This window comes from Bubalus kerabau, chromosome 21, assembly GCF_029407905.1.
Source record: "Bubalus kerabau isolate K-KA32 ecotype Philippines breed swamp buffalo chromosome 21, PCC_UOA_SB_1v2, whole genome shotgun sequence".
Classification (NCBI taxonomy): Eukaryota; Metazoa; Chordata; class Mammalia; order Artiodactyla; family Bovidae; genus Bubalus; species Bubalus kerabau.
Genome location: NC_073644.1, coordinates 21,822,673 through 21,845,399, shown reverse-complemented (window position 1 = coordinate 21,845,399; position 22,727 = coordinate 21,822,673).

Here is a 22,727-nt window from a genome sequence, read left to right as displayed (position 1 = left end):
AAAATCATAAATCTATGTTGCTTTGAGCCACCAAGCTCATGTGAATTTTTTTCCTAGAAGCCCTAGTAAACGAATAGGACCTGCAGGAAGATTAATTATTTATTTATATGTAGAACTTTCATGGCCTCTCAACAACCACCACCAAGAAAAGCTGATAAGTAATGCATAGAAAAGAGTCTTGTGTGATTCCTTGTGGTTCAAATATTAGGATTCAGTGAGCTATGCCTTTAAGTTGCTAGTTTACCGTGGGAGATGGAGCTACAAAAATACTGGGGCAGGATGAAGACTGAAAATTATGACCTAGTCCAGGACGGTCCATGCTCAGTAGAGTAGCAATCACAGTGTCCAGATTAAAGTTGTAGTCCACATGTGAAGAATATACTCAAGATATGCTTAAGAAGATGGAAAAGGAATAAAGCTGACATGACATTCACTAGGTGTTGGGTTACATAAAGTTAAACAGTAAAAGCTATCATTTATCGAATAGTCAGAGCATGCTAGCTACTGTGCATGTGTGGTATTTCTATTTGGTCCCATGGTATAATTAATGCCAGAAGTATTATCCCCATGTGAAAGGGAAGAAAGTGAGGTTTAGATACATCATTTCCCCAAGACTCTACAACGAAGGAGAAGATCTGAGATTTGAATTGGATCTCTCTGAGTCCATAGTGTATGATATTCTATGGTTAATGGGTAGTAAGAGTCAGAAGTGCAATTCACCCATATTCCCGCCATTTGCAAAGGCTGTGTTCTTTCCTCAGCAACTTCTTTTCAAATTACAAAACAGTGGTGGGTAGGGCAGAAATGCTGTGCATGGTGACATAAATTTATACACTCTAATCAAGGCTAGAGAGGGAAATAAGAAGCTCTAAACCAGAAGGGGAACTACAAGTATGAGAAGAACATTCAGCTATGGACATGAAAGAATGGACCCTGCTTGTGGATCTTTGAACACTTGGAGGCAGCGTTAGAGAAAATCATAGGTCTCACTGAGTTTTGGGTCTTTGGCTCTTAAGTGCAATACTGTTTCCAACACATGGTGAGACTTGTCAGATAACAGGTTCTCACTTCTATAGGCTTTAAGAATTGTAGCCTTCACTGAGTATCTCTTTTATCCTAGGATGATGCTAAACCAGTACCTACCTTGTCATTGACCACCAGGCAGATGATTTTAGGATTTTCCCAGAATGAAATCTAACTAGCAAGATAAATCTACTGACATAGAAAGAAAAGGCACAGAATTCACACAGAAGAGGAACAGAATTGGTTTGTGGTTGTTGTTCCACTCTCACTTTTGGACACAGAGTAATAGAATGTGCAGTATAGATTCACTCCTCCGAATTGAAATTATGAGCTATGTGACTGTACAATAAATGACATTTGCCAAATTAGATGCATTTCATATCTGCTAAATGCTAATTTTTAAAAAGTCATCTGATCTATAAAAACACTGGGAAGATTAAGATAATGTACATAGCAAATTAGCACCACACCCTGCAGATGGCAGCTGTACAATTGATGACGGTAGTAGATTAACCTGTTGTTACATGGGTGAAACCAGGCTCATTCTACTGCTATTGTAAAGCCTACCTCCAGGACTCACTATCACAAGACCCAAAGTCCCAACTTCACAACATTTTCTAAAAGTTTCTGAAATATTTAAACACCATTTTAGACTCATATTCACAGGCACTTCTATTTTGGATCCATCATCAGAGGACTAAAAAGATCAAATTTATTTTCCTATCATGATGAAGGGATTATAATCGACTGTTTAAATACACTGCCAGATTTGGGCAGAGCATTGAGGCTCATCTGGTCCTTATCTGCATACGCATTACTCTTGCGAGATCATCAGGCCGGCTCGTGAAAATTTTGCGATATGGAAAGGCATGGCAGGGCATAGGACAGTTCTGGTAGCGACTTAAAGTGACACAATGCCATCCCCTCACAGTGCAGCACACAGATTCTGGCCCTCCCCCTTTCACCTCTCTTGTCTTCACACATTTGAAGCTATCCATTCATGTCCCTTTTCATACTGTACATCATGTGAAGTGTCGGGCTGGATGAATCACCAGCTGGAATCAAGACTGCTGGAAGAAATATCAATAACCTCATAATTGCAGATGATACCATTCTGATGAAAGAGCCTCTTGATGAGGGTGAAAGAGGAGAGTGAAAAAGTTGGCTTAAAACTCAACAGTAAAGAAGCTAAGACCATGGCATCTGGTCCCAACATTTCATGGCAAATAGATGGGGAAAAATGGAAATAGTGACAGGCTTTGTTTTCTTGGGCTCCAAAATCACTGCAGTGACTACAGCCATGAAATTAAAAGACACTTGCTCCTTGGAAGAAAAGCTATAGCAAACCTAGACAGTGTATTAAAAAGCAGAGACATCCCTTTACTGACAAAGGTCTGCATAGTCAAAACTATGGTTTTTTCAGTAGTCATGTACAGATGTTAGAGTTGGATGGACCATAAAGAAGTCTGAGCACCAAAGAACTGATGCTTTGAAACAGTGGTGCTGGAAACTCTTGAGAGTCCCTTGGACAGTAAGGAGATCAAACCAGTCAATCCTAAAGGAAATCAACCCTGAATGTTCACTATAAGAACTGATGATGAAGCTGGAGCTCCAATATTTTGGCCACCTGATGCAAAGAACTGACTCATTAGAAAAGACCCTAAAGCTGGGAAAGAATGAAGGCAGGAGGAGAAGGGGATGACAGAGGATGAGATGACTGAATGGCATCACTGACTCAAGGGACATAAGTATGAGCAAACTCTCGGAGATGGTGAAGGACAGGAAAGCCTGGCATGCCACAGTCAATGGGTCGCAAAGAGCTGGACATGATTTAGCGACTGAACAGGACAGAGTTCATTTCCCTCCTGGGGCTTCCTGGATCTTTCTTTGTGTCATTGCAATAAAAGTTGTTTAGCTTCCTGGCATCTTGGGCTCCCCAATCAATCTGAACTTGTTTTTGTTATTCTTCTGAGTGTGGCATGAGGGAGTTAGCTCCATATATCCAGAGGCATTCAGATCAGGGCATATTCCCTCCCTTCCCCCCAACCCCAGGCCCTTTCTAGACATTCCACTTCTGTTAATGCTCACATAGTTACAAATTTTGATGTGTGGGTTTTGCAGTTTCAGAATGTATTTGCTCATATTCTAGTAATAATTAACTACTTCTCATCTTGCCTTATTCGTCTTCCACAAACAGACCTCAACTGGTAATCCTACAGGCTCAAGGCAGCCTTTATTTGGTCCAGTCTTAACAGTACTGTTGTCTCTGTGTTGATGCCTTATAATAAGACCCGTTACTAGAGTCTAAGCTTTTAGAGTTGAGATGATCAGATCAGATCAGATTCAGAAATACTTATAGAATGTAAGTCATGCATGTCCTAGGCACATTCATATAGATAACCTTATATTAACTTCATAAGAAAAAGAAAATTGGGCCTCAGTCATGCTAGATGTCTTACATCATTCTGAGAAAGTGACAAAGGCAGAAACTGAAGGCATGTCTTCCACTTCAATCTCAGTGTCTTCGTTTATTTTTAATTTTCTTTAATTTTAAATATTTCAAATAAAATTACAGAATAACATAATACATTCCTGTGTTCCAAAACACTGAATTTATCAAATTACATAGTTTCTTACTAAATTTGCTATAAAATATCTGGAGTTGTTAACTTTGGGGGTAAAACATATTGTTGCACTTAAATTCAATAACTATTACTAATCTATCAAGACTTTCTATTTCTTCTTCATTTGATTTGGCTTATTCATGTGTTTTCAGAATATCTTTCATTCCATTAAGTTTTTAAATCCAGGTGCATGTTTCTCATAATCTCTAATATGTTAAGATGTTCTGTGTTCTATGTAATTATGCAATCATATCCCATTTATTTATATCAATATTGTGTATGTATACATTTGTTGTCCTTTTTTCCCATTTCATTATTCTTATTTAAAGTTTGGGGTTTTTATTTGTTTTGGAATTTTAAAATTTATTTTAGTTTTTTTATATTTATATAAGGTTTATTGATTACTCTCTATTTACAGTTACTATAAAATATTGGCTGTATACCCCGAAAATTCCAAAGTAAGAGCTTCAGATTTAACTGATACGCTCTCTTGGTTCTTAGATTTGTATTTAGTTATTTTCTCTCTAGCTTACTTTGGTTTGCCCTCTTACTATTCTTGTTAAATGTTTAAGGGATTTTCTTACACTCACTCATTTTAGAAGATATATTCAACTTACATTGTCCTTCATTTTTAAGCATTTTGTAATTTTCATTTTCTTTTTATTTCATAAAATAAAAGGAGTTAATTTCCAAATATTCAAAAACATGATTTGTCCAAAGTGAACTTTTTGTTTATTTTGACTTAAGTTGCCTTTTGGAGAGAGGATGCAACTTGCATGTCATTGATTCTTTATAATTTAGCCTTGTTTTTTGACTAGTGGGTGGTTCCAAGGGTTATATATATGCTTTACCTACCACTTGCAGAAACATGCAACATACATATCTGTTACATTGTTTGCTGACTTTTTGAACTTAATTTTTCAAATTAACATAGATTTGATTATTTTTGGTTTTTAATTCTGTAATTTTATATGATGTATAAATTCATGTTCATATATCACCACAATTAGGATACATAATAGTTATACAATGTCCTAAAATTCCTCATGCTATTATACCTGTATAGTCACATCTTCTCCAAATCTTTAATTCCAGGTTGCCTTTTCTCTGTTCTCTGTCACTGAAGTCTTTCCTCTCTCAGAATGTTGTACAAATGGAAGTATATAGTATGCAATCTTTTGAGATTGACTAATTCCATATGATGCCTTTGAGACGTGTCCAAGCTGTTAAATACATCTATAGTTTGTGTAATATATTGACAATAATTTTTAGTGACATACTACAGTTGACTCATCCATTAACTTACTGAAGAAAGCTTGAGTTGTTTCCATGTTTTTGATGATTATGCATAACACTGTTATAAACATTCATGCATTGTTTTCTCGTATCTCTAGGGGTATACTCTGGAGTGGATAGCTGGATCATATGGTAAAGATATCTTTAAAGACACTGATGAATGATTTTCTAGAGTCATGTTCTATTGTACATTCCCACCAGCAACATATGATGGCTGCCAGTTTCTTAACATCTTCTCTAGCTCTTGTTATTATTAGTAATTTTTGTTTAAACTTTCCTAATTGATGTACAGTAGTGTCTCATGAACCTACTCCAGTGTTCTTGCCTGGAGAATCCCAGAGATGGGGGAGCCTGGTGGGCTGCTGTCTATGGGGTCACACAGAGTAGGACACCACTGAAGCGACTTAGCAGCAGCAGCAGCAGTGTCTCATGATGGTGTTACTTTGCTTGTCTCTTGATGAGCCATTGATGTTGACATCTTTCCATGTCAACATGGAAAGATATCAACCTTTTGTATATACCTTTTGTATATACTCACCTTTTGTATATACTCCTTGGTAAAGTGTATGCTCAAGACTTTTGCCCAGTTTCTATTTGGGTTGTTTGTGTTCTGCCTATAAAGTTTTGAGAGTTTTCCATATAATATATCCCATTTTCAAGTCCTTTCTGCATATGAGATTTGCAGGTATTTTCTCCTAGTCTTTAATTTTCTTTCTCATTATCTTATTTGTTTCAAAGCAAAAGTTTTAAGTGCAATGAAATTCACTTAATCTATTTTTGTACATTTAGTTATGGAACATGATTTTGGTATCACATTGAAGAAACTTTGCCTACCTTGAGATCATGAATATTTTCTTTTTAACTCTTCTTTCATATAATTTATGAAATTATCTCTCCTATATGGCAAATGTTGGCCTTTAGGCTATTTTTCAAACTACTGACTTTTTCTATTAAGTCTAGTTTACAGTTATCATATCCGTTGCATTTTTATTTAAAAGACTATATATTTTTTACTTCCAAACTTACAAACTGTTTTTTCCTCTACCTCTGATCTTATTTTCATTTTCAGTGTGTTTCCATAATTTTTTCAAATAAACGGCATGTTGTCATTATCTTTTGATCATCCTTAGCATACTAAATGAAGACTAACAGCAGACTAAAAAACTTAAGTATCTGTCAAATAGTAAAATACATTTAATCTGTAATGAATATTTTGAAATATTAATTGTGCTACCTGGCAAATTTACTCTTTGAGTTTAAAAACTTTTTTTGGAATTTTGATTTGCATGCTCGTGTAGAGTGAATGTTTTGGTTTGTTTTGATTTTGCTCCACATCGATTTTGCTCATCTTGCTGATTAACTCCAAGATCAGCTCAATTCAGTTTGGTGTCATATGGCTCTTTCTACCATTTTCCTCATCCTATGCTGTTGTTGTTCAGTTGCCCAGTTGTGTCCAGCTCTTCATGACCCCATGGACCATAGGATGCCAGGCCTCCCTGTCCCTCACCATCTCCCAGAGTTTGCCCAAGTTCATGATCATTGCACTGGTGATGCTGTCCAGCCATCTTATCCTCTGAAGTCCTCTTCTCCTTCTGCCTTCAATCTTTCCTAACATCAGGGACTTTTCCAATGAGTCATCTGTTTGCATCAGATGACCGAAATACTCTCCAGGGAATCTTTCTGACTCAGGAATCAAACTGGAGTCTCCTGCATTGCAGGCCAATTCTTTACCAGCTGAGGTACCAGGGAAGCCCTCCTAGTCATATAGCTTTCAGCAAAAGAATAATTACATGAAGTAATCTAGGAGTTAATTTTTCAATTTCCGTGCAAAGACAAAAATGCCACTGCAGCACAAAGGAAAGACCCACGCCCAATCCTGACTGAAGCCCTCTACTTCCTTTTATGCCATAATAGCCAATTCCTGGATTCCACAGCTTGTTTCTATCTCCATAAACAACAGGTCTGAAAGGACTTTGGGCTAATAGCCTTTTATTCTCATGGGTTCTCTTTCTGTAGGTTCTTCGCCATTTTTGTGTGTATGGAGTTGAGAAGGACTGATAGAGTAAAATTGAACAGTGGTCATGAATGGAAATACAGTGTTCCCTCCACACATTGCTACCAGGGTTTGGAATGAAAGCTTGGTTTGAGAAAATGTTTCATCAATGACTACTCATGAGCCATGCAGTTCAAACATTCTGGAACAATGTCCTCTGGCCACCACACAGAATATTCAACTGTCTTGACTATTGCTGGTTATCAGTTCCTACATTGCTTCCTTTGTTGGAAAATAAAGCCTTTTGCTTTTCTTCCTGAGACCTTCTGTTCCTCACTCAAATAATTTAACTATTTTGCATTTGGAAAGAGACTTTTTTTTTTCTTTCTTTCATTCCTGTGCAACATTCCATTTGCTGACAGAGAGGCTGACAAGGCAGCTGACACAATGCCTATTACTTTGAGAAGTTTCTAATTTTCTCAAATTGGAATATTTTTGCTGCCCTTCATTTTGCGCATTTTGCTGCCCTTCCACCTGTAGTAAAAATTATAGGGTGCTTCTTCTTTGTGGAACTCAGCTCCCATTCCAGGGGTCCTGAACAGGTTCCATACTAACTCCTAAGTCTCAGCAGTAATGCAGTTATTATTGAAGATGTCAGTTCACTTGCAGCTTCACTATAATATTGGTCCATTTGGGCATGCCAGAAAAATGAGGAGTAGAGCTATAAACCTTGGTCTGAATATGTATTATATGTGTGTGTATAAAACATGCATATATGTGTGTATATATATATGCAGGTATATAAATATGTGCATAAAATATGTATATAATATTCTGCTAATTGTAAATGCATCCAGGGTAAGTAAGAACAATATTTATAGAAATGTGTGTGACAGATCAGTTGTGAATCTGAACTGGGGGTTGATAAATTCTCATTACCTTCGCCTACCTGACAAATGAAATGACTTGCTAAGCAGCTGCTGAAAATTCAATCAGATACCTGCAAATAGCAAGCATCCCATGTTAAAAAAAATGGATAGGTTCCTGGGAACATTTTGGACTGGAATCACACAGGATGAAAAACAAAGGAGACAGTTTCTCTGTCCCCAGAATCTGCTCGTTTACTTGAGATGGTAGCATGTTTGGTTGCTGTCATCACTCTGTGCCAACCACTCTAGCCCAAATTATTCAAACCACTCTACTTTTCTTCCCATTGCCAGTCCACAGAGAAAACAATCTCTGGATTTTTCTAATCTTGATATTGCCATTAACCCCCCTCCGAAGACCCTACCTATGCACAGGATTGTGTCTGCATAGAGAGCAGAAATCATCAATATGGAAAACACACACCCATGGTGGGACAATGTGACAATCTATCAATGAGTGGGAGAAAAGTACAAAAACGGCCCTTAATATTTTTTCCATATTGCTTTTTCCCTAATTTTTTAAATTTTTTATTAAAATATAATTGCTTTATTGGTTTCTGCCATACATCAACATGAATCAGCCACAGGCATACATATGTCCCCTCCCTCTTGGGAGGAAGGTGCCTTGTTCTTTTAATTCTCTGTATTTTTGAATGTTTTATTAATGTTTATGACACATTAGTCTAACTGTACACAATATTATTATAAATGATAAATATTGCATAGTTTTATATTATCACATATAAAATACATATAATAAACAATAAAAATGTTATATTGCTCTGCTGCTGCTGCTGCTGCTAAGTCGCTTCAGTCATATCCGACTCTGTGCGACCCCATAGATGGCAGCCTACCAGGCTCCCCCGTCCCTGGGATTCTCCAAGCAAGAACACTGGACTGGGTTGCCATTTGCTCTACATAATATAAATATTAGAGGTACATGCTCATTTATTAAATTATAAGAATGTGTTATTCAAAAAATTTCAAGATTACTATTCTACAGCAGTTCTTTTCAAACCTAAATATATACACAAAGTATCTGGGGATTTTACACAGTGCACACTGAGACTCCGTAGGTCTGGGATGAGGTTAGGAAGTCCGTGTTTCTGACAAACTCCCAGATGACACTGATGCTGCTAGTGTTTCGATTGCACTTAGAAGAGCAAAGCATAAGTATGATTTAATGACCTCCTAAAAGTAATCCCTTCCCCCAATATGTCTCCCTCTGGGAAAGCAGAGATACTTGGAAACACTTTCTGTGTTGAAACTTCTTTCTGGAGGGCAAAAGTATTATGTTCTGTTTGTTTGCTTTGGTTTTAACTCAACTTTCCCTGGATAGGTAGAGATTTATAGATATGCTGAGGTTGGGATCCTCTGGAAATAAACTCTGAGACAATGATTGGCAAGCATCAAATTTATTGGGGTGCGCTCTCAGAAGATACAAGTTGTGGGATGTCCATCAATCAGTCACTAGATAAGTCTCTAAGAATAAAAAAAAAAAAAGTACTCTTGCATGAGATGGTGCTCTTCAGCAGTGGGGAATTTTAGGAGAGCTACTATGCTGAGAATTGTTAACAGCCAAGACTCCCAGAAGCTGGAAGAGTGAGGGTCTCTGTCTTAAAGGATAAGGATCTGGGGCAGCACAACACAGTATCCACTATAATTTCTGCTAATTAATACCTTGTTACACTCAGATACACCTTGTATAATGGGCCCCTCTAGGATTCCAATGGGCCTCTTTTCCTGAAGAAATGCAAAATATAGTTGAGTGGGAAGAGCTAGAGCTCCCATGATTGATGGTCTTGAATTGCCATGGATACTCATCAAAGTTGAGCCTAGTGACATCAAGAAGTTTCTAACTGAATAACCTGTGTATCCAACACATTCTTTTCTGCATAGAGTAACAGCAGCCCTGTCTCTGATAATTGGAATCCATAACCCTGACTTACTTTCCTGATGGTCAATGAAGCTGAAAGGATGGGGTGGGAACTGTAGCCTAAACTTTAGCAGCATTCATGCTTTTTTCTCTGTTAGAAAAGTCCCCTTTTTGGGAACTAGAATCTCTAACCTTGCAGAGTCCCAATTTTTGAAGATGAGAAGCACACGTTTCTCAAGGCACTGAAACTGATAGTTAGTGGTTCCCTTCCAGCTCTTCATCTTGAATTCCAGACTCATGATATAAACTACTGGAATCCTTGATGTGTCCTAGAAGATGGAAACATCTTCCTCACAGGGCAAATCACCAAGCTGGTGCCCTAGTGGCGGCTTGTTCTAGCAGTGTGGCATCATCTGGATGGCATGGAAATGATAGGCCCAACCGATCTCATCCACGGTTATGTACATGTTGCCACACCTTCTTTGTTCTAAATAGGACCCCTTGGTCTAATGCAGAGTTTTTCAGGATACTGTCCTTTATTCTTGTACTAAGACCAATGTGGGAAGCAAGTGCTGAGATATAAATGATGAATCAGGTCTGCCAGGTAAGAAAAACAAACATATATCTGAAGATATTTGAATTCTAGTATTCTAGAAACCACTCTTATGAGAGACAAAAGGGTGCAGAATTGGGTATAAAAAGAACACTTTGTTGCTTATATAACAAAAGCATTAGGACAGTTCTATGAGAGCCCTTGACCTGGGATGGCCTTTCAGAGTTCTTCCATATGGGGACAAGGAAGTCATTTTTTCACTGGTTTATATCTTCATGTGAACAGGTTGCTGAATGTGGGATGCTCTCATAAAAGAGTGTGACCTTTGTCAAGGTGACTCTCTTCAGGTCAAGGAGATTCCCATAGAAGAACTCACCTGAGAGCTATCAGCTGCTAACATTCCCACAATCTAGAGAAATAGTGCTTTTCCTTTAAAGGGACAAGGAGACCTGAACTGCTTAGCATAGTAGCACAGCCTTCACTACAAAATACACAGATGTATCTGCTCCTTGTTCTGAAAATGAATTATGATCAGCTTCCTTTCAGTGAGGACAGATTAGTCTTCATCAAAAGTTGCCAGGTACATTGCCCATACAGCATTTGATAGTAGGAAGCAAAGCAACATAGGATCTCCAGAGGTAGAAATCACGAATAGAGACATCAGTGCAATTGAGAGGAGAAAATGTTACAGTGCTGAAGACCCCAGTAGCTAGTTGCCAATTTGCCACCCATGTGATGTCCCTTCTTCCAAATTCCTGGAAGGCTAAGTAGAGTGTATTCATCTGCGGATTGAGAACATCATGCCCTACTGCAGAAGGATGCCAAGACAGAGTGACACTGAGTATCACACAATCTAATGTCTACAGTTTAGTGTGTTGGACTTGTACAGTCTAGTGGATTGGAATCCACTAAGAAAGAAAATAAGGAAAATGTGTAGTCTCAGAACAGAGGCTTCAGTGCCCTGTGGTGATTGGGAACACTGCCTGTATTAGCCCGATTCCCTGCCCATGCTGCCCAGTCTCTCACTGGCTGTCAATTAACCTTCACTGAGATACTGATGATGGCCTATGCCCCCTTCTTAGGAATTTCTGCAAAATACTATTTACCTTTTCTATTTACCTTTCCATAACTCTGTATTATACAGCTACACATGAACTCAAAGCAATTTCATGTAGTAGATAATATATTTTTCATTTTCAGACAGATGGATTAGGATGCTATATATACAGAAGTTACATTTTGTCTTTTCAACCTTCTCTGTGACCTTATTTACATGATATAACGTCTCAGAATCATAGTTTTCTCATCCATAATGTGGCCAAAAGAATGATCCAACTAATGAAAATAAAGATTTAATAAAAGTAATGTCCATCCTATAATGTTCAATTATTATTTAAAGTCATTTCTGGCTTTAAATTTTTTAAAAATATATTTGGAGGCAAAGTGTGCAATGTTGTTAAAATTGTGTGCCAACTGACAATAAATTAATCTAGCACAATTCTGTGAGTAAAGTGCACAGGTGCTTCTAAGCACACATTTTTATAATTATTTTGGCTATTCATAAATGTTATGCTCACTTTTTCCTTTTCTTTTCCTATATTTTAAAAACTAAAGTTTTCAGGGAACTGAATGCCAGATAAGTGGGTCCTTTCTCTCACTTATTCTCAGCACTGTCACTGCATAGAAGACATTTAACATTTCATGTTTCAATTTCTTTATCCACAAACTAGAGGCCATCATCCTGACCTGCATCATCAAAAAGCAATTTCTATTAGCAAATTAATGACTGTCGAGGCAGCTATCAATGCCGAGCATCCTTCACATTAGATCAGCCTTCAATTGCCAAACAGAAAGTGAGTCATTCCAGGAAGCCCCACTGGGAACAGGAGTTTAAGTTTTTCTCCTTTCTGGCTGTGAAGGAAAAGTACTGGTCAAAGAGAAGAGGAAAGGCAGGGGGGAGGAGAAGGGCAGGGAGGAGAGGAGATAAACCAGTTCAAGGTTATATTTCCTGACTTCATTCCTGCAATGCTAGCCTCACCCTTTATGACAAGGTCTGGGGAAGATGTAGTTTATGACATGCTTCAAGTGTGATAAAGAAGCTGAGAGGTGAGCTCGGGAAGGGTTAGGTGTCCTTGAGGACCGGATGGGCTTGAGTACTCTTTGAGGATGGATGTTATTAAATTGAATTATTATTATTAGCACTTAGACAATGTGGAGAGGAAAAGAGGAGAAAGGAAAGAGAATTAAATTAAAACTGTGGATGGAACACGTTGTGAGAGAATGTGGACAGCCACAGATGACCTGTAAATAGGGCACAGACAACCCGAGGAGGGCTGGCTACTCAGTAAGCACTCTTTAATCCCATGAGAAATGAGTTTTACCAGCAGTTTTCTTCTGAAATTTTGGCGGCAAACCCATGCCTTTTGTGTGGTTTCACTGAGAAATGAAAATGTAACTAAATGAGATTGCTAGTTGGCTCTTCGAGCAACCTCTGTTTGATTCAAAACAGATTCTTCTACCCTGTTGCCCTTGGTTTGCCCACATCATTCCCCCTTCCACAGAATCTTCCTGCTTCTCTTATCCAGTTCCTGTCCTCTTCTCCTTTCATGAATCAGTTTTGAAATTGCAGCCATAATTTTTATTGGTAGTAGTTGACATTTATGAAGCGCTTACCATGTGCCAGGCACTGTGCTAAGCATTTACCATTTATGATCTTGTTTTATCTTCACATGTGCCCTAGGAAGTAGGTTTCCTTGACCTTACTTCACAGTTAAGATTCTTATTTTAGAGAGGTACGGTAATTTGACCCCAAGGCTCATAGTAAGTGTCAGAAATGAGACTCGATTCCAATTCTGACTCCAAATCTTGTGATCTCTATGAGGCCTAAGCAGATACCTATAATCTCTACTGATTTGCCAATCCTACCAGCTGCTCTTCATTGCTGATTTGCCTAGGAGCACAAATCAGAAAAAAAAAAAAAAAAAAGAGAGAGAGAGAGAGAGAAACTGGGAAGAGTCTTTACTACCCTGAGCAGAATTACTGTCCTGAGGATTATCTTATACCTGATTTTGATGAACAAGGAAAAAAAAAAAAATTAAACTACCAATGGAAGACAGCTAGAGTCCTGAAAAAAAAAATTAGTATAGATGAGCAAATACTGAAAAATTTTCCCATAAAGATTTTAGTCTATTTAGAACATGTCCCATGGGGCAAGCACTGATGTATATTATTTATCTATCAGTAAGGATCTACTATTAAAATATCTCTCCTCTTTAAAATATCATCTTCTCCTTCAGCTTCCACAATGGGGACACATTATCCTCTTATTAGGGTTTTCTTTTGCCTCCTTAGTATCTATTTCTCCATGTTTCTGTGCCTCTTTTTGATATCTAAGGTTGGTAAACTCTAGGATCTATCTCCGACATGTCCCTCATCTCCATTCAGTCTTCCAGCATATCTGGTTGATCTTCCTTATTCTCATAGCTCTACTTTGGGTCCATATAGCAATTTGCAAATACCTAATCTCTGTCCTAGGCTTTCCCTAAACACCAGTTTAGATTATCCAGCTAATATTTTAAAATTCTACGTGAATGGTTAGCAGCTATCCCCAAATTAATCTGGCCAAAACAGAAAAAAGGCAATTCCTAATTTTTTATGGGGGAAAAAAAAAAAAGATTTTTCAGAAAAAAAAAAAAAAAAAAGAGAGAGAGAGAAAAGAAAAGCCCTCCATCTCCTCAGTTGTACAAGTAGAGAATCTGAGTATCATCCTTATTGCTTCTCTTTTACTCAGCCTACCATGTCCTCTCTAACGAGTCTCATCGATTGCTCCTTCAAAGTGCTTCTCAAGTTGGTTCACTCCTCTAAACATCCACTATCATTTTAATTGAAGGATTAATAATCTTTTACCAAAACTCTCAGAATAAATATCTACTAGCCTCCAGCCTCTTCACATGTCCATAGTCAATTCATCTTCCAAAAGACCACTGCATAGACTTTTAAAAAGTACAATCCAGATTATACCACTTGCCTGCTCAGACTGTTCCTAGGATGTACCATTTCATTTGGGCAAATACTCACCCCTGACCCTGGCCCACAAAGCTCTCAGTGTGCTGACTCTCATCTCTAATCTCTTGTCCTCTTCCCATTAGGATTCAGTCATTTTGGTTCTTTTTTCTCTGCCTTACACAATCCAAACTCATTCTTGCCTTAGGCCAATCTTCTCTGTCTGGAATGTTACCCCTCCTGACCTTCACAAGGTTTTATATGGCCTCTTATTCCATTATCTTCTTAAATGTCACCTCCCTGGAAAGCTAAAGTAGCTTTCAAGTCACAATGATACCAACCTATTTTATTCATCTGAATCGCATGTATCTTCATCCACTCTTTCCATGCTTATTTTCTATCTCTTCCTTTCTGATTAGGATGCTAATGCATGAAAAGAAACCTTGGTCATTTTTGTAATACTAGTTACTAGATAATATTTAGTACATAGAAAACATTAAGTTTTGTTGAAAAAAAGAAAAAAAATAGGAAATAGAAGAAAAAAGAAATGAAAAAAGAGTGGTTATCTATACTAACACACTGAATTCTTAATGTCTAAAGAATGCATTTGAAATATGACATAAGCATGATGTAAATGCAGGGATGAAACTGTCACTGAAATTTGCTGAGGCCAGGCAAATGATTAGAAGATAACACTGATGTATAGAACAGTCTTATGGACTCTGTGGGAGAGGGAGAGGGTGGGAAGATTTGGGAGAATGGCATTGAAACATGTAAAATATCATGTATGAAACGAGTTGCCAGTCCAGGTTCGATGCACGATACTGGATGCTTGGGCCTAGTGCACTGGGACAACCCAGAGGGATGGTATGGGGAGGGAGGAGGGAGGAGGGTTCAGGATGGGGAACACATGTATACCTGTGGCGGATTCATTTTGATATTTGGCAAAACTAATATAATATTGTGAAGTTTAAAAATAAAGTAAAATTAAAAAAAAAAGAAGATAACAAATGAAGACTATGTCTTAAGGGAAAAAAAAAGGTGTTTAAATAAAGGACATGAGGAAATAACAATGCAATCAGAGAAACTATTATATTTCTGAACAGAAATCCTCAAATTTGTCTGATACAGTGTAGTGAAAAGCAATTTGGTGATTAAATAAAAATAAAAAAAAAACACAAAGTGAAATCATTGTGAGAAGGTACTATATTCAAAATCACCAGACAAAACACATAGTTACAGTTATTCTAATACAGACCACAAAAATAACACAAGGAAATTAAAATGGAGGAGTAAGAGAGAAAGCTTTTCAAACATTTTCTTATTTTTCTCAGCAAAAGATATTTATTTAGGTAATAAAACTGAGTATTACCCCTGATGATCTCCTTTTCCCCAAAATTCAAATCAAATCAGTCACTCAGTCTTATCTGTAACCTGAATAAAACTGAGTTGCCTAAACAGTTCAGTATTAGATTAAATTTTGTTTAAAAAATCTAATCAACTTAAGTCTTTATTAAAATTTTTCAAAACCCCAGCAAAAAACATGAAAACACATTTTTAATATCTTTGTTTTTGCTCATGGAATATGTTATGTGCATGCATGAGAGAGAGAGGGAGAAAGAAAGCAGGTGAGAGAAAGGGAGAGAGATTTGTGAGAATGTGTGTCATATACATGGTACATACTTACCTCATCATCTTTCTTTTATCTCTTTATTTATACATTCTTAAACTTTCTCTTCTCTTTTGCCTAAATTATGTTCTCTGCTCAACCACACTTTTTGTTCTATTCTCTTTCCTTCTACCGGAAGCCCTTTAATTGATCCAATGTAAATAAAATTAAGCAGTACTTAAGATCTTCTCACTTCTCCTTCTTAGTCACATCCCAATAATAACTAAGGCATCCATCAGCACTGCAATCCCACAGTCAAAATAGAAATAACTCCCTTACTACTACCATACTATCTACATTTTAGCATTCCATCTCCTCTGGCTTCTTGCAATTGCTTCTTAGTTGATCTCTCTCACATTTGTGCAGAGCAACAAATAAAATATTTTTGAAATAAATCCATCCAAGACACCTTCTTGTTTAAATTCTTAGATAACTTCCAATATCTATTAAATTCCAAACACTTTCACATAAGCTGAAAGACCTTCAATCATATGAGACCTTCTGAGTCTTGGAGACTTTCTCATGTCTTGTTAGACAATTTCATCCTTGTTCTATGACAGCATGAATTCTATGAGTTCTAAAATATTCTGTGTTCCATCCTGCTGCTGCACCTCGTTATGACTATTCTTTCTTATTATAGTGTCTCCTTTACCTTTTCTCAGCTAATTCTATTCATTCATCAAATGGGTCAACTAAAATTTCACTCAAAGAAGCTTGAATCCTCTTATCACATGTACTAATAGCATAATTACCTTTTCCTCAAATGCTTATCACAACTGTATAATATTTTTCTTCTTAAACTGTAAGCTAAGTGAGGGCAATGATATTTCATTTCTGTAACTAAAGGAATTTAACACATAGATGCCATTGTTGAATACTTGAATGAATACATAAATAAATACATAAATAAATCTATAAAAAGTCCATATCTGCAAAAAGGCAGTGGATGGCATTTTCATGCCTCTCCTTGCTGATAACTTTGCCTTTCACAAGGATGAGAAAACAATAAGCTTCCATAAGTGACTGTGATAGCAGGAGACATTGATTAGGAGAGCTACGGTGACAGGAGACTTGGAGAAAGATGACCACATCATCTTGGAACAAATAGCTTCTAGAAAGAAACACACAGTCTTTAGTAGTTAACCCAGTCTCCCTGATCTGTCTGGTGAGGGTACCAGTAAGCAAGCAACATGGGCACTGCAGCTTATTGTGTAGATTTGGCCTCACTCCATCAGTATTCAGACTCTTGCCTCTTTCCCTGTGCTTCCTGTTCATTATCAGTTATGTTTCTAGAAGCCTTCATAGGGGGAGCAATGATTTAAAAAAAATTTACTTTTATTTTTCTCAGTTCCATACTGATCCCATATTCTTTATGGCAGCTATCATTGGGTAATTTGTATATTTTTTTTCTGATGCTTGATATGTGTATTCATTCTCTGAAAGAGAAAAATACTAGCTGATTACATATATTCTTACTTCCCCTCTATATTTTCAACTCTCCTCTACTGGAGCAGAGTGACTAAAATGGGAATTAAGTGGTGAAGTCATGTTCTAAAGGACATGTGCCAAAGATAGGAAGAGGAACATGCAAACGAGCAGAGATGCTGAAAAGAGCCCTTGTACCTTTAAGAAACTTACTTGGAAAGCAAAAAACCAGAAGGAGGTGAAAAGAAAGAACAAATATGGGATTCAGGTAAATGGTAATTTTACTTTGTACAGAAGAGGAAGAAGAACATGGCTTAGGGTAGATAAGGTACTGTTAAAAATGACAGCAAATGCAGAATGATTCATTCATCTCTTATTTAACTCCCATTTTATCTATCAAGGAGAATGATCTCCAAACTGTAAAGCATAAAACAAAATGCATAAAGAGTACATCATGAAGGAAGACAGAAACCAAGATCTTCAAATGGCATCTGACTGCTTTAAATAAGCTTAATCCTTAGCATATTCACGACCCATGCTGTCTTTTCCATCTGATATTGCAAATACTTGATAATTCTACTTTAGTATCCTAATACCATTTCTGCAACTCTGCTCTGGGATGGTATGCCAAAATACTATCCAGTGGAGCTTTTCTATGAGCCAAAACTTAAAGAGACTGAATCTCTAATCCAATAAGTAGTCCTTGGTTGTTCTTCATAATTTGGATCTTCTACCATTTCTGTGCTCTATCCACTGGTGAGAATCTCCTTTACTTCAGCCTGGACAGTGTCCATTACTTGTTTAAATTGTGACTGAAGATTGGAACCTATCCTTCTAGGACACTGTATTTATCCTGCTCTGTTGAATGACTACAATTGACCTACCCACCTCAAGTATTTAGCATGTGCCCTGTTACGTTCCTTCCCCTGTTTGTAATGATTGAGTTTCTTTGCTTTAACAGTCAATCTATATAACAACCCTGTATTTAGTCCCTCAGTCATGTCTGACTTTGTGACCACATGGACTTTAGCCTGCCAGGCTCCACTGTCCACGGGAATACTCCAGGCAAGAATACTGGAGTGGGTTGCCATGCCCTCCTCCAGGGGATCTTCCCAACCCAGGGATCAAACCCAGGTTTCCCACATTGCAGGTAGGTTCTTTATCATCTGAGCAATCAGTGAAGCCCAATAATACTGGAGTGGGTAGCCTATCCCTTTGCCAGGAGATCTTCCCCACCCAGGAATCTGACTGGGGTCTCCTATATTTCAGGTAGATTCTTTACCAGCTGAGCTGCAGGGAAGCCCTTTGTGCTTATTCAAATGTCAAGTCCTAGGTCCAAGAACTAGCACCTTTGTGATAGTTGTATCACTGTTAGTGACACAAACAGGAAACTTAACTTTTCCTAACAGGTTATCAAATGCGAGGAATCTCTCTGCTTTGTAGTAACAAAGTCTGGGTCTACTTTAAGGTCTGTGAGTTTCATTTTGGCTTTAGAGTCTTTGTAAGAGTAACCATCTTGAATACTGCCCCCCCCTCCCCCATTTCAGCATAGGCTTCCTCAACATTTTATATTTGCTTGCTTGTTTTATTTTGTAGTGTCCTTGACAGGCAAGATTCCTCTCTTTCAAGATTTATTTTTGAAGTCCACTCATGCTCAGCCTGGTCACCTCTGTGTACAAGGTCTAACATACCTGGATATCAAGAGGGTATTTGCCTGCATATGTCACTTGTAGAGAACAGGAAAAAAAACTTTTCACTCTCCACCAAAGCATCACTCACTCTAGTTTGCCACACATCATTGAAATGACATATTTTATTCATAAAAATTAACATTAAAGTTATAAAAGATAAGAAACTATTACTCTGTTTTCTTGTGTGTGTGTGTGTTTTAGAAAAAAATAGTAACAGGTATCACATGGTGTTTTAGTGACAGAAGTCAAATTAAAATCCTGGTTTTATCATTCTCAGTCTGGATTTTTTAAAAACTATATTACAGTATTTTCTCTTTTTTTGGAGAGAGGCAGAGAGAAAGTGATAGACAGACAGTGAGACAGAAAGAAAGACAGAGAAAGAGGGAAAGGAAGGGAGCACGGGAGAGAGAAAAACAGAGATAAAGAGAATGAGGGAGAAAAAGAGAGAGAGAAAGAGAGAAAGGGAAGGAGGCAGGGAACTGGAGAAAGAGAGGGATGGAGGGAGAAAAGAGAAAGATAGAGATAGAGGGGGAAGAGAGAGAGACAGAGAGAAGGGGAGGAAAGGAGGGAGAAAGGGAGGGAGAGAGAGAAAGAATGAGGGAGGGAAGGGGAGAAAAAGAGAGAGGGAGAAAGGAAGCAAGGCAGAGAGAAAAGGAGGGGAAGATAGAGACAGAAGAGGGGGAAAGGGAGGAAGAGAGAAGGAGGGAGGGAAGGAGGGGGAGAGAGACAGAAACTGAAAGAGGGAAAAAGGGAGGGAAGGTGTGAGAAAGAGAGACAGGAAGGGAAGGGGAAAGAGAGACAGAGGGAAAGAAGGAGAAAAGCTACAGTATTTGGCTTAACAAGGCATTATCTCTTGTATTTAGATGTATCATCTAAATACATCATGATGATCATTTACATGTATCATTATGTATTTAGAAATAAAATCCAATATCCAATAGTTAGGGCTTCCGTGGTAGCTCAGATGGTAAAGAATCTACCTGCAATGCAGGAGACCCGGATTCAATTCCGGGTCAGGAAGATCCCCTAGTGGAGGAAATGGCAACCCACTCCAGTAATCTTGCCTGGGAAATCCCATGGACAGAAGAGCCTGGCAGGCTACAGTCCATGGGGTCACAAAGAATGAGACATGACTTGGTGACTAAACAACAAAAAATTGTGTTTTGTTGTTTCATTTTCTTTTTCTCTTTCCCTTCCTTTCCAGTTATCTTAGGCAATGTAGAGGTCACATGAGTGCATCTAATTAGTCCAAGAGCTCTAGTTAAGTATAAAGGTTAGGGGGGCAGTCTTGATTTATCATCCCACCGAGAAGAGCTATCACCTACCTATGCAGAGTCAGCTAAAATATGTATTAAGTTCTTGGTCATGAGGCAAAGCTATAAACTTAGAAATACTTTGCAGAACTTCTCTCAGTTTATTTCTTTGATGAGTGAGGGAGCCCACTCAAGGTACTATCTTTGGGCCCAGCTCCCAACTCACATGGAAGTTTTTTTTTTTTTTTTTTTTTTTTTTCTTCCCTTTACTCATAAGGCTTGTTGTCTGGCACATAGACTCAGAACTCAGAACTTTATCCCCATGTATTGTAGTATGTTTTGACTACTTCTGGATCACAGTGATATTTACATTATTTTAAAATTCAGCTATTATTTAAAACATTGTAGTAGTCATTCCACATGTTCAAGGGACAAAGGATTCATTGAAAAATGAACATATGCTATTATTTCTATTGGAAGATTCTATTTTCTAATTGTTACTATTAACATGCTTCACAGTTAACTCTTTTTAGATACCAACAGGTCACTAAATACACAAAGACAACTCAATGGAAGATTAAAAAAAAGATAGTTATCTGATGGAGGCAGATAATGTAGGGAACAAACAAAACTTAATAATTATTTTCAACTATAACAAGAATAAAATCCACATATAAGATAAAGAATGTTATTTAAAATTTAATATTTCTTTTAAAAATAAAAAAGCTTGTGAAAAGTAAAATATTATTTTTTAGGAAGCAAGTAAAATTAGAACATAAAGTCAAATTTTAAAAACAGTGGAAATTAAAACTCTATAAAAAAGATAAAAGACAAACATAATAAACACAAGACCTAAACTGCTGATGTAGAATCCAGAGCAAACATAAGAAATATCGATGTTGGAGAGATAATAACGGTTTTTTCTTTTTAAATTTAAGGATGTGGAACTCTGCATTGAAAGACAAATGTTCATCTAGTGCCTAGCATCGTGAAATATAATATATCCAGATAAGACAAATTATCGTGATATTTCAGAACAGAGAGTGTTAATGGAATTAATAGTCACATGCAAAGTAATGGTTTTATTTATTTTAAAAACAGCAAAATAGAAATGCTAGAAATGAATACTTTCAAAACTCTGAGTAAACATTATTTTCAACCTAGAATTCAGAGACAAGTCAAACTATCAACTGAATTTGAGGACAAAAGAAAGATAAGAAAAGTTCAGAAAAATTTACTTACCAGTCACTCTTTTTTGAGGAGCAACATAATGGTGTGCTCTACAAATATGCAGTTAGTCGACCAAGATAGATGAATATTTTATAGCCAGGGAAGAATGTAATCATACCAAGAGAGCAGTTAAGAGAATTCCTTAAGCATAATGAAAAAACAAAAATCTTAGAGGTGAGAGTTCAAGCTAGACTGTAGTAAGAAGAAAAGTCTGGTAGGAAAGTCCTCAGAGAATAGAAGGAGATAAAAGAATATCTGATATGGTAGAACATTCAGGAAAAATGTGAGGTCTGTGCTTTTTGGATAGAACAAGCAAGAAAAAGAAAGAAAATTAAAAAACTGATGGTAAGCAAACTGTTGTAAAGAAAGGGAATATATTATTTGTAAGTAAGGATATATTACTGGTCTCAGAAGTTAACAGTATTTGTATACTTTATAATATTAACATAACTATTATTTTAGCTAATTGAGTGACTTACTATTTTGAATATATGTGATAGATGAGAGCAGATGTATAAGGAATACTGCCCGCCCGAAATAAATTAAGATATTTGCATAGTATTTAGAAATATGGGGATTACAATAAGACACAAAGAGTGACTGTATAAGAAGTATATTGGGATACAGGATTGTCATTAAGAACTTTTTGTGTTTTCAAACTATGTGTATGTATTATGTAGATAGACTTTAAACCTAAATTAGAAAAACAGTGCTTGTTTTCTCTTTCTCTCTTTCTCTTTTCCCTTTCTCTCTTTCTCTTTTCCATGAAACTTTCCATGACCACCTCATTATTCTCCTCTAGAGTCAATCACAAAACACAGAAAATGATGAGTTACCATTTTCTCACTTCTCCCAAGAATGCTACCTGACTAGTGCCATCATAGATACATGGAAAAGAAGTTAATTCATTATAGTCAACAGATATTTTAGGCTATGCTGTTAAGACAATTCTCTTGCTGAATAGGTGGTGAGAGTCTGTACTTGGGCTTTGTTAACCCTAAAATTGCTTTGATTATCTCTTGAAAAGTATTTCTTCCCACTACATCCACAATATCTTTATCATCCTGCCTATACTAACTTTCCGCTTTCTAATTTTCTACTCCAAACCTCTTTCTCAAATTTCCTTACAGGCAGACCTCTACCCTATTTATCATTGTTTTATCATT